This window comes from Priapulus caudatus, unplaced genomic scaffold, assembly GCF_000485595.1.
Source record: "Priapulus caudatus unplaced genomic scaffold, Priapulus_caudatus-5.0.1 Scaffold123, whole genome shotgun sequence".
NCBI classification, from domain to species: Eukaryota; Metazoa; Priapulida; class Priapulimorpha; order Priapulimorphida; family Priapulidae; genus Priapulus; species Priapulus caudatus.
The window spans coordinates 37,911-38,525 of NW_014577184.1; positions in this window are offsets into that span (position 1 = coordinate 37,911).

A 615-nucleotide genomic window follows, 5' to 3' on the forward strand; every position below is an offset into this window, starting at 1 on the left:
CTAGATTAAATATCCTTGTAGCCTTGTCATCGGACAAGCCAATTTGTCTTCGCTTATTTCGAACACTGAATAATATTATAGATATCACAAAAACATTGACCAGTGAAAAAATACAACGGGCTCTCCCGCCGGCCACCCCCAGCCCCGTCGCCCTCTTCGCGCATCCCCTCACCTCGCACACATCCCTAGGCGCCCCCTCACCCTCTCTCCCGGCCACCCCACCCACCCGCCCACCCGACCCGCCTCGCCCCCGCACCTCGCACGTCCCCTCACCCTTGCCATTGTACCCCGGCGCCCCCCCTCCCCCTCCCTCCCGCACACCCTCCGCCCCGCCTCGCTCGAATCCCGGCGCACCCCTCACCTTGCACGCACCCACGCCGCCCCTACCCTTCCCCCGCCCACCCTGAGCGCCCCTCGCTCGCGCGCACCCCTCAACCCTGCACGCACCCGTGCCGCGCCCCTCACCCTCTCCCGCCCACCCTCAGCCGCCCCCTCCTCTCGCGCGCACCCCCCTCGCCTCGCAACATCCCTCGGCCGCCCTCACCTTGCACGCACTCGTTCGGCCGCCCCCTCACCCTCCCCGGCCCACCCCCTCGCTTTCGCGCGACACGTCCC